The sequence below is a fragment of the Protopterus annectens genome, chromosome 2.part0, assembly GCF_019279795.1.
Source record: "Protopterus annectens isolate FY-2018-M chromosome 2.part0, PAN1.0, whole genome shotgun sequence".
NCBI classification, from domain to species: domain Eukaryota; kingdom Metazoa; phylum Chordata; order Ceratodontiformes; family Protopteridae; genus Protopterus; species Protopterus annectens.
Genome location: NC_056728.1, coordinates 1,799,978,795 through 1,799,991,294, shown reverse-complemented (window position 1 = coordinate 1,799,991,294; position 12,500 = coordinate 1,799,978,795).

Here is a 12,500-nt window from a genome sequence, read left to right as displayed (position 1 = left end):
AGTAAAATTGATGATATTTGTAAAACAATTCAATTGAGAAAACTTAAGAAATTAAGAAGAGATACTGATGCATATTCCACAGGAACAGCCTCCTACATTCACAGAATCAAACCAACCAATCCTGAACAATTATTCGGATGATAGGGTGAAGGCATAAATCAAAGTGAGGCTTGCAGTGAGGAGGTACAAGAAGTCTTTACACAGGATGAGCAAGCTGTAAGATGCTCTGAGAGGTTGCGGGAAAGGGGTAAAATCAGAACAATAGTCCTCAAACAACTTTGGACTATCCTAGAAACAACTCTAAACCCAATTCCTGTCTGCATGACAATCTTAACCCTACTTTTGAGCGGTTAGGAGCAAGACCAAAACTTCTCAAAACCGCTCAAAACAGCAAGCAGAGGAATACTTGGCAAAAAAGCTACAGGGGAATGAAAAACACGAGGAAGACATACTTTTACAGGAACAAGTAAGTATATCTGGCTATCCAAAGAAGTTTTGTGACTTCAATTTATTTTCAAAGAAGTTTTGTGACTTTAAATTAGTATCAACGATGTTTTCTTTTAACTGAATCGATTCACCCATATTCTGGATCTGTATATGAGAACGAAGCATTGTTGATGTTTGGCATTATAGCAGACAGTAATTTGAGGCTTAATTCAAACATTGATAATTGTGTAGCATTATTGGATGCATCCTTAACAGAATTTTCTTGTAGTCTTATGAACGAACATGGACACAGAACATGTGGCTGACAGGGAAGGAACCTTGGCTAACAATTCTAATTCACTTAATGCAGTGAACTCAGGTATTGTAAGTGAACTATATGGTGGACAATGTGTACCTGTCAACTGTGGGGCTAGCTGTCCCAGTAGTAGTGTACCTTCCGAAATAAGTTTGGTAGGAGTATGTACAACTATCACTGAGTTTGTGGAGCCTTGTATTAATAGTACAACTACAGATATTAGATGTTTGGAACAAACCGTTTGAATTGATGAGAGCAATGCAGACGTTTATTGTTTCGTTTCAAGTGACTCTGAAAGTATTTTTACTAACAGTAGTTTGTATAATCAAAGCAGAAGTAATAGATAGGAGTGTCCTGGGGATGCATTATCAAATGTAGTAGATGAGAATAAGAAACACGTAGATAATGGTGGAAGAATTATAGCAGATTTTTCTATCGATGCTTGTAATAACTCAATTAATCAAACTGTTAGTGATATTAATTTGGTATATGACCCTACTTGTGAATCCTTAAGTGAGTTGGTTGGTGAAGGCCAAAACATTCATTCACATTTTAGTAGTATTAAATTTAATGAAATGACAGAAGATAGTAATTCACATTTTCATGTCACAGTGATTAATAATGAAGCTGGTGAGGCACACTCATTACCCCTGTTGGATCTCATTAATTTGAGTCAGACTTTGGTCAATTATTGTGAAATTGAGATGGACCAAACAATTTCCAGCCTAATGGAGGTGAATGGGGACCAACTTGTGTTCAGAACACGGATAGGGATTTTACTGTCTATAATTTTCTAGCATTAATATTACAGCTGACCATGCAAACCTTTTGAACAAAGGTTTAAGTTTTGTACCAGCTAAAAAATATAGCTTGCCTGAGGCACTTATTGATTTAAAACTATTTACCCGCTAACTGAATTTGGCTTTATGGTTTAAATCAGGAAACCCCTTTTCTACTACAGGTCCTAATAAAACACTTAGGAAAGCTAGTTTTTTCAACCCTCCCTTAAACAACTGGTTATCCCTTTTTGAAACATTATGTGAGAAAGATATTTGTAAAATTTGCTCTGGATCTTACCAGGCTATAAACAAATTAAATCATTCTAAAAAGGAAGAATCCCTGTTAAATGATCTTTGTAACAACATGACTATTAGAGTGATGAAATCAGATAAGGGTGGGGGTATTGTAATAATGGACACTGAAGATTACAGTAGTAGGATGTTAGATATGTTACTATCTGACAGGTACATACAAATCTCAAGGAATGAATTGAATATTGCTTTTTCCAAAATAGATGCTTGCCTTTATGACATGGTCATGCAGGGCCAGATAGACAAGGACACATATGATTATCTTTATAACCAATTTCCAGTGGTAGCCGGTATTTTTGGAATCCCTAAGATCCACAAGGATTTAAATAATCCACCTTTGAGACCTATAGTGGACGCTGGGAGAAGTAAAACATTTTACATAGCTAAGTAAGTGGATAGTTTACTACAGCCATCTACAAGTCATGTAAAACATATATGTAAAGATTTGTGGGATTTCCTGTCTAGATTAGCACAGCTTGAATTTTTGGAAGATTGTGTTTTTGTAACGATCGATGTCCAAGACCTATAGTCGGTTATCCTCCATAGAGAGGGACTGGACTGGGTCCAAAGCACACTGTTTGACATTGGTCTTTTGGATCAAAATACCATAAATACTGCTATTACACTGATGGACCTTGTCCTGAGTAACAACTCCCTATACTTTGAAGGACATTTGTTCAGGCAAGCAAGTGGAGTAGCAATAGGAGCTTCTTGTGCTCCTAGCTTTGCCAATCTCTTTATGACATGCTGGGAGTGCCATTTTATTCTCAGTAGTTCATTTGCTAGTAACTGGTCATTCTACATCAGTTTTTTGGATGATAATTTTTTTTAATATGGAATGACTTAATCAGGAAGTTGAATGAGTTTTTGGAATACATCAATAACACTAACCCATTTTTAAAATTCACTCATACCTTTGACCACGACCAAATAGCCTACTAAGATGTTATGGTTAATAAGGATTATGGTAGTTAGTGTTTTTGTTCTAACATCTATCATAAAAAGACCTTTTCAAATTCCTATCTCCAGTATGGCAGTTGGCACCATCCTTTTCAAAAAAAGAGCAGTAGTGAAAGGGGAATTTGTACGACTGGCTCGTATTGTGTCAAACAACACCACATTTAGGCAGGAGGTAGACAAGCTTCTTGACATGTTCAGCAAAAGGGTTACCCTTTGGAACGTTTGGTGTCTGTCAGGGATGAAGTCCTTGGTTAAAGGAACAAAGATTTTTACCAACCTTTACTCCCTATCCAAAAAGGCCCACATGTTGACTCAGTTATGGATTAAAATGACAACAGTGGTATTCAAACAGTTGAGGTGCCTTACGAACATTCTATGGTCATTACCTTTTCAGTGAATAGCCAGGAAATTGTTGAAGTGGTTAACAAATTCTGGCCAATTGTCACCTCTGTTAAAGAAGATGTTGAATTATTTGGTACTAAGCCAAAAATTGTTTTTAGGAAAGGTATGTGTTTCAAGAATTTATTGGAGATGAAAAGGGACAATATGGGTTCAAATAGATCAAAGGGTGTGTTTAAGTGCACCCATTGCAACTATTGCCAGCATATCCAGTGCTGTGATTCATTCTTTATTAGGCATAAGAAAATAGAAGTGAAATGGCACTTCAATTGCCTCTCTAGGTGAGTTGTGTATGGGGCCCTTTGCCAAAAATGTAAGGCTTTTTACATTGGGAAGACCTGTCGGATGTTAAAGGAGATAATCCAACAAAAAATTCACAGGATACTTTCTACTTGAAAAGAACCAGACACCAGGCAGGGTAAGGTTATAAGCGCTTTCATTCCCTTTATTCACACTCAATACAAACGGAACTTCATCAGATACAAAACCTTACACACTTCCCCCTTTTTTATATACAATTCAATTTAATAATCACAATCAATTAACTTAAATGAATTAATTAGTTAGGTGTGCTCTCAAGTTAAAAACACATTAATATGTTCTTTAAAAATATATAGCTGTGTATAATACATGAATAATTCTCTTATAAAAACGCATATGTAATAAAATTTCATCTGTTACCCCCCCCCCTCCTGTCTACCTACCTTTTCCAATACACAGAAGAGGAATTTTTTTAAATCCTTACAGTTTATGCTATGTCTAAATAAGGCATTTGTTTTGTCTTGTCTCTTAATTGCATAAATGTGTTGGTAAATTCGCTTTTTTAACTTGTTTTCCGTTTTTCCTATATAATATGCACAGCATGACTGGCACAAGGCCACATAGACAACTCCTTTTGTATTACAGTTATAATTCCCTGTCACTGGAATCACTATATTCCTGCATTCATAGATGTACCTACATTCCCTGCAGCCATTGCATTTCCTCATATTACCTAATGGAATCCTATCTTTGTCTTTCTTCCTTTCAAATAAGTTCTTAATGTTGGGTCCTCTTCTGAAAACTATTTTTGGTTTATTACCCAATTTTTCAGTTAATCCATATGCCCCAAAAACACAATTCCAGTTTTTTTCCACCATTTTACAGACCTCTACACTATCCTTATTATATGTTAGCACACAGCAAGTAGTTACCTCTATTGTCTTCTTAACATTCAACAAACTCTCAACTGCTTGTTACATAACTCTCCATTCCTTATGGGACACTAGTTGAGTAACCCCTTATTGCCAGCATAGTCTTTAACTCTACCATTTGTTCTTTATACCTGTTTTCATCTGTTGTTAGTCTTGATATTTTAATAATTTGGCCCTTTACCAAATTTCTTTTTTGCCAAAAGGGGTGGTCACTGTCAAAGTGCAGATAACTATTTGAGTAGGTGGGCTTCCTGTATATATATATATATATATATATATATATATATATATATATATATATATATATATGATTCATAACATCCATCCCTTCTATTTTTGTATAGGTGGATGTCCAGATAATTAACTGCTTCTTTCTCACTTTTTCTCGTAAAGCTCAAAAAATCAGTAGTGGCATTGATATAGTTCAAAAATCATCTACCTCATCAAGCCCCCCTTCCCATAATATTAGAATATTGTCCAAAAATCTGTAATATCTAAAGATATTTTCCTAAACATTGAATTTAACACAAATTTGGTTTCCCAATACCAAAGAACGATATTAACAAAAATGGTGCTACTGCTGCACCTATTGCTACACCTCTGGTTTGCTTGAAATGTTCCCCCTGAAACCACACAAAATTATTTTTCAGAACCAATTCCATGAGGGTAGCTAAGACATACAACGTTTACCTTAAAATCTAGTTCCTTCCCTTAGTGCTTCCTGAAAATATTCCATTCCTTCTTCATGTGGGATACAAAGAAAAAGGTCCTTAATATCAATAATCAAGAAAATAGCTTCTTCGTTGAACGCATTCTTTGCCATGCACTGTAATAAATGCCAAGAATCCTTCAAGACATGTTTTTTATCCTCAAAAAAATCCTTTTAAATGGAAATCTAACATTTTTGCTAAAGGTTCTGTTTTACTCCCTCCTCCTGCCACTATGGGTCTCATTGGTGGAGCCCCTAATGATTTATGAATTTTGGGGATCCCAAAGAAGGCTGGGGTTACAGGATTGTTCACCTTTAAGTATCTCACTTCATCTTCACTGAAGGTATATTCCTGTAAGAGTTCTTCCAAAATCGTGTCTAATCTAGCATTAAAGATGTTAACCTCATTCAGTGATGCTGCACTAAAATAGGAACTGTCATTCAAATATTTCATCATTCTGGTGGTGTAGTCATAATGTTCCATTACAATTACCCCTCCACCCTTATCAGGCTTCATGATTCTTCTTGGTTCCTCATTAACTTTGTTAATGCCTGTTGTTCGTCTTTTGTTAAATTTTGGTTAATACGTCTAGTCTTATTCCCTATTAAATTCCTGTATTCTATTTCGTTCAATCTTTCAAAAAGGGCCACTGGTGGTAATGGGGGGGGAGTTATAAGTACTTCTTCTTTTTAGGGTTACTCTAGTTGCATCACACTCCTTCCCATTCTGCATTACCAACTTTAAATTTATGGCCCTTGCAAACATTTTCAAATCTAAAATGGTGTTAACCATATAATTCTGTTTCTTAGGGATAAAACTAAACCCTTTTACAAATAGTTCTGCATGGGTGTTATTTAATATGATTCCACTGTAGTTCTAAATCTTAAAGCCCTTATATTCCAGAATGTTCCAGAATGCAAACATTTCTATTTTCATTATTGTCATTACTGTTCCCTGTGTTATTACTGTTGTCATCATGCATAGGTTCAATAGTGATATTATTAAACTCAAAATCATGCTGTAAAAATATATAATTTCCTTCATTGGTTATGTTCAGTACATCTAGATTTTGTTTGTTCCCCAAAGATTCATCACAGTATATCTCATGTGTAATTTCAACACAATGCTTTTCCATGTTTGCATCAAAATCATTATACAGTTCCTTAAGACATGCTTCATTAGATAAATCATTACATTCTACAGCATACTTTAACAATGAGGCATTATTAGTAAAACTTTCATTTATAGTATTCAGTCGATTTCCAATGTCCCAGGTATCAGCAACAGGCTCTTGAAACAGCATAGTACAAGGAAAGTCAGTATAACACTCAGTGCTGTCATTTCCACCAAACACAGGTGACCATTAATTTGTTTTACTCTGGATTCTTGTATAATCGGTCTTCCCCAAAAATTTATCACCAACAGTCATATGCATCACCTCGATACTAGAACAGTTAGAAAAATACTTCAAGTTGTCATTAACAACAAACTGAGATGGCCTTACCGTTGGTAGAATGGTTGTGGTGGTGGTGGTCTCCCCTTCCTTCTGTTTTGGCCCCCTTGTTGCCCACGATAGTCTCTCCAATATGTTGTTGTTTCTGGGTGTTTAGGAACCATACTTGCTTTTCAGCCGTGCAGACCTCCTTGGCAGTGGTCGAAAATCCTGCTCTAAACCAGTCCCTTGCTCACCAAACACCTCCGGTTTGTCAACCTCATATCCTGGCAAAATTTCCACAACTTCTTCATCCGAATCTACGAAAGAAACTCTTGGCCGACCACCTGCACCTGGAATCGGGTACGCCCTCTTCTGCTCGTATTCTTCCTGGTCTTTTTTCAGCTTCTTCTCTTTTTTCTTTTTAATGTTATTTTCGTACGGCTCAACCCTCGGGAAGATGGTGGAATAAACCCCTTTATTTGTCTCAAAGGGGCTATCAGCAGTTATTTCTCTTTGTAATGTCACAATTTCATCTTTCAAACTGCACATTATTCTAGCATTGTTTTTCATTAGTAACCGCATAAAGTCAATGCCTGTCCGGTCAAACAGTTCTAAAAGTTCCCGGTGTAGGACTGAACCACTCTGAATGTTATTAGGGAACTTACAAATTCTTAGCCCCTTCAGTACTCTTCCCAGGCATATACAGTCTTCAAAAAACATATTGTCAAACTGTAATCCCCTGAATTTTTCAGGGTTTTTTCCAATTTGTAGATTTTTATGCTTGTAATTGGAAACAGGATCATCAACTTCTCTTGGCTGGCCCCCAAATCCGTCCCACGATGGTATCGGTTCCCTGTTCATCCAGGAGAGGAATTCTCCATCACCCATTGGTTGCAAGCCTTTTCCAGTCACTTCGCCTATTCCAGTGGCATTCACATCTCTCCGTACCGTCCCAGAGTAGGATGTTCTAGCTTCCTGCAGCTCATTGGGAGACTTTTCAATGGCTATACAGTTATTAACATTCATTTCTTTAGCAGTATGAATTTCTTTTGCTCTACCAGAGCATACTAAATCAACTTTAGTATTAATTTAGGATATCCAAAAGCTGTGTAAGACTTACACTGTCATCATTGCTAATATTGTCCACAGACTTATCCATTGCCAGGAACTTGTCAGTAAACACTGGTCTGTCTATGATTCACAAAAAATACTTGCTTGTAGTTTCTCTCTTCAGAGCCAACTTCTAAAAAAGTTTCAAAGTCTATGATTCACAAAAAATACTTGCTTGTAGTGTCTCTCTTCAGAGCCAACCTCCAAAAAAGTGTCAAGGTCTTTCCTTGATCAAGTATCCTGTGTACCAATGTACACCAATATCACAATAGTAAAACACATAAAAGCAAATAATCCAACAAAAATGTCACAGGATACCTTCTCCTTGAAAAGAACCAGACACCAGGCAGGGTAAGGTTATAAGCACTTTTGTTCCCTTTATTCACACTCAATACAAATGGAACTTCATCATATACAAAACCTTACACTGCAATGGCTGCAGGGAATGTAGGTACATCCATGAAAAATTCATCTTCTGTATATTGGAAAAGGTAGGTAGACAGGAGAGGGGGGTAATTGGCCCTGATTTTTAGAATACAGGGAAACACACTGGCAGGTTTTGTTGAATGCCACAGTTTTTCCTGGTATCAATGACAGGATTTCTCTAAGAAGCTTGCTTCATTTAAAGGCAGATGAGATTAGATAAAAGTGGTTTAAGTGGTTGAATATAGAAGCAATTAAGTTAGTATCTAATATGTGTATTGTTATTTATAAATATATTTTCTTAACAGATGAAATGTTTATTATATATGTGTTTTTATAGGAGAATTATTCATGTAGTATACACAGCTATATATTTTTAAAGAACATATTAATGTGTTTTTAACTTGAGAGCACACCTAACTAATTAATTAATTTAAGTTAATTGATTGTGATTAATCAGTTGAATTGTATATAAAAAAGGGGGACGTGTGTAAGGTTTTGTATCTGATGAAGTTCCGTTTGTATTGAGTGCGAATAAATGAAACGAAAGCGCTTATAACCTGACCCTGCCTGGTGTCTGGTTCTTTTCAAGGAAAAGGTATCCTGTGACATCTTTGTTGGATTATTTGCTTTTATGTGTTTTACTATTGTGATATTGATGTTAAAGGAGAGAATTTATGAGCATTTAAATGACATTAGGTGAGAAAGGTCTACTAATGCTCTTTATTGACACTTCTCTTCTTGTGAGGGGCATTTTTTCAAGTTTATGGTGATTGACCACATGGACAGTGATCCAAGGGGTTTCTACACTGAGAATCATTTAAATAAAAAGGAACTGAAATGGATTCTTACATGTAATGCTTTATCTCCCCCAGGCCTTAATGAAAGTAGTTCCATCACCCCCATTCTCAAGTTAAAGAGTCTTGAGAGGTGATTATCACAGATATAATGTGGTTTAAATGTTCTGGAGTTTACACATAATTTGTTTTAATTTACATTTCTGAGTTTAACATATATTTGTATTTGTATAATGCTGTTATTCATTAGTGAAATCTATTGGTATTGTATGCATGTATTATCATGCTTGTATCTTGGATTTTAACATAGTTTCTCGCACAATTTTTTGAAAGTCGACACTGGTGTTCCATTGGTTGGTTTGATCATGTGTTGATTTTGTGAGTATTTAATTGAAAGAGTGGATGTACTAGCAGTTCTGAAGAAGTCTTTACCCAGATGAAAGCACTAAACTGCTACCACTTGCTATTTTTGCTGCTTGTTGATTTTAATAAATCGTTTGGTGATATTTCTCGGCTATTGGTACTGGTCGTTTTGGACACTCAAGTTTTTCATTTGTTTGGTTTGGTTCTTGGTTTATCAGTACAATGACTGTAGCCCTTAGCAATCATTTGTTCACTTGGAGTGAAACACTGAGTTACAGAACAAGCTTATAATTTTCATAGGATTTCACAATTTATAACCCAACCAACCAGATGTTGTGACTCCAAAACAAATAGAAACAGCACTATTGAGTGGATACTGATTAACCAATCACCCAACTTCCAGCATAGAGGTATTCTACCTAATAGTCTTGGAGACAACACAGTTTCCACCATATAGAAAAAAAAATCACTACCTACAAATGCAAAAAAAGCTATCATTATTAGAAAATGGAATAAACTACCAATACACAAAATTAAACATAAGCTGTCCTCCATCAACTGGGCAGTCCTCAACCGAACCCAAATAATTGAAGCCATCCAGATTATATCTAACACTGCTATCAGACAGCTAGAAAGATATGCACTGGTAGGTAGGGCAATACAAAATCTTATGAAACTGCACTACAATGTTTAATAACCTTAACAATCCTAAGAAACAAGTAGTCGCCAATAGAATACAAAACATTAGAAACAAATATCAAAAACAACTAAAGAGTGGCCATGCAAAGACTTTGCCAGGATCATCAAAAAATAAATAAATAGATAAATAAATAAATAAATAAATAATAAACGTCATACATCCAATTTGTGCAAAGCATCGATAAACTCATCTAATATGAACCTACATTTGAATCAGTTGCACTTTAATTATAGTTAAACATTCCCAATCTGCAGCATACACCCCTTTCAAGACACACAGCACATTATATGTTACGATTCTAGAAATTTATTTCACACCTTTAACAAGAAATCCTAAAAAAAAAAGAACTACTCAACAGCACAGAAGGGCATGGATAACCTACTACCCACATTACATTGTTATAAATTGCAGCCTACCAGAAGGTACATTCCCACACTCTGGAAACATTCAACAAAAAAATGGAAGACTACCTACCAATATCCATACTAGGCCCTTTCTAAGATACTTGAAAAGATAGTGCAGACCCAGCTAACAGACCACTGCAGCAATCCACCTACTAACAGACACATAACATCAGTTCAGACTAAATCACAGCACTCAAAACAGCACAGATAGATGTGATACATCATGCTGCCATCCAACTAGAGAATGGCCTAACCACTGCAACCTTTTTCTTAAATTTCTCAAAAACATTGTGTACAGTAGATCACACTCTTCTACTACTTAAAGGAACAGTATGCTCTCAAACAGTACTAAACTGGTTCACATCCTACCTTACAGGCAGAACCCAAAGTGTAGCATGGCCAAACTGTCTGTTCAGCTCCTTTAACCACAATATCAGAGTACCTCAAAGCCATCCTTGGCCTACTCTTAATTCTCTGTCTTTACCAATGACATGCTGCTTTGCATAAAAGGCCTCAAACTCCTACTGTATTGTGATGATTCAACAGTAATATGTAATGACACAAGCACAGATACCCTTACATCAGAAATTATTAAAGGACTGCAACCTAATAAAACAAACAAACAAAATAAAAAACCTCCTGATTTTCAACTAAAAAAAAATCAGTGTCGTCATTAAAACAATACAAATAAGTAACAGTGGTACTGAGACTATATAACATTACAATTATACAACGACCCCCCATTAAATATTCAAAAACGTGCATGCTGATTGGTCAGCGTGCACGTTGTAAATCAGAGTTATAGTAATGAAAAAAGGTCCGTTCGCCCGGACTTTTTCCATTACTATAACTCTTTTTTTTTACAGCAACGGAGAACGCAAGATCTCTGTTGCTTCACACTGTCTTGCTATGTTAAACGAGTTTAACATAGCGAGACAGCTTTAAAAAAACAACAGAGATTCTCTGTTGCTTTTTTAAAAGCTGTCTCGCTATGTTAAACTCATTTAACATAGCGAAACAGTTTTTAAAAAGCAACAGAGATCTTGCTTTCTCCATTGCTTTTTCAAAACTGTCTCGCTATGTTAAATGGGTTTAACATAGCGAGACAGCTTTAAAAAATCAACGGATATTCTCCGTTGCTTTTTTTAAAGCTGTCTCGCTATGTTAAACTCATTTAACATAGTGAAACAGCTTTTAAAAAGCAACAGAGATCTTGCTTTCTCCGTTGCTTTTTTCAAAACTGTCTTGCTATGTTAAATGGGTTTAACATAGCGAGACAGCTTTAAAAAAGCAACGGATATTCTCCGTTGCTTTTTTTAAAACTGTCTCGCTATGTTAAACTCATTTAACATAGTGAAACAGTTTTTAAAAAGCAACGGAGATCTTGCTTTCTCCGTTGCTTTTGCCCACAGCTCTGATGTACTGTGTAGGCATGCGCAGTACATCAGAACTGCCACAGAATACCAGACAGCTGCGGAAGGGCAGCAAGGAGGCATTATACAATGCCATTATTTAAGAAAAGTAATTATTTTTTTCTTAAATAATGTCATTGTATAATAGCAATAACCCACTTCTGGGTATGGGTAATGCTGGATTTACCCATGGTTGGCTTTGTTTGGCCACTCGGGCTTCGCCCTCGTGACCAAACCACACCAACCGTGGGTAAATCCAGCATTACCCACACCCAGGCGTCGGTTATTGCTATAATATCTCTGCCTCACTGTAAACAATAAATTATCTTTTTAAAAACACACTAACAACATAATAAAGAGTATAAAAAAGAAACTATGAACTCTGTATTGTTTCAACAGTACATATCGTCACATGACACTAGACAAACAATAGCAAACACTCTGCTTATGGCCAAATTCTTATATGGATGCAGTGCTGTTGGCAGTATTAATAAATCTGTTCAAATATAACTGCAGTCAACATACTACAAAGTTTGCTGCTCAACTCTATACTAATAGTTATACCTGCCACATTATTAAGAAATTGCAATCAATGTCTTATGAAATAAGGCTAAAATGTAATCAATTCTTGTTAGTACACAGACTACTTTACGGTAACCATTGTTTTAACATTGAATCTGCTATTGTAATGGCAAACAGCACCTTGAAACCTCAGATCGAACAACAAAAAATCTTCTTCAAGTCAATAAGATTAGATCCAG